This window comes from Penaeus monodon, chromosome 28 (genome assembly GCF_015228065.2).
Source record: "Penaeus monodon isolate SGIC_2016 chromosome 28, NSTDA_Pmon_1, whole genome shotgun sequence".
Taxonomy (NCBI): Eukaryota; Metazoa; Arthropoda; class Malacostraca; order Decapoda; family Penaeidae; genus Penaeus; species Penaeus monodon.
This window is the reverse complement of record NC_051413.1, coordinates 10367266-10367842: the sequence shown is the minus strand read 5'-3', so window position 1 is coordinate 10367842 and position 577 is coordinate 10367266. Positions and strand designations below refer to the sequence as shown.

The following is a 577-nucleotide window of genomic DNA, read 5'->3' as shown; positions in this document are numbered from 1 at the left end:
GTACGATGATTATTTCTTGCTCTTTCTCTGCTCAGGACCAAATTGAGGTAGTAGACGCTTTTGGGAAGGTCACACAAATAGATCTTTCCTCCGCCACACTTGAAGAGTCCCTTGGGCTTGCACCTGCCGACGTGCTTCGTGGCGTCAGCCGGCAGGATGTCAGTAATATGGTCTTTACAAATGAGGTCAGGATCCATAGCACTCTGATTCTTTTCATGAAAAATGCGAGAAAATAAAAATAACTACAATGATGTATTCAACAGAAATAGGACTAATGACAATACAACAAGCCTTGAATTATTTACAAATATGTGCTAAAAATACACCGTTCACGTCCCCAGGTAACGGCCACATCATTCCCTAGCGACGAGCCTCTCAGAATCGACTTACTTGCTCTCAACACCCAGCGTGGGCGTGAGCATGGCTTAAAAGGATACACGGCGGTGCGGGCGGCCTGCACAAACCAAGTGATTAGACTTCGCCAGACTTGACCAACAGCATGGACCAAGAAGTCATCGACCGCCTTTAGAGCGTATACACGTAAGATATTTGATTTTGATTTCTATGAAAATTATTT

General features: G+C 44.4%; 1 protein-coding gene across 1 annotated transcript in view; it reads left to right on the top strand.

The window, feature by feature from the left end:
* The window catches only part of LOC119591365 (chorion peroxidase-like), a gene marked incomplete at its 5' end in the record, with an annotated part of 16126 nt that overhangs the window by 14871 nt on the left and 678 nt on the right, over positions 1–577 (top strand).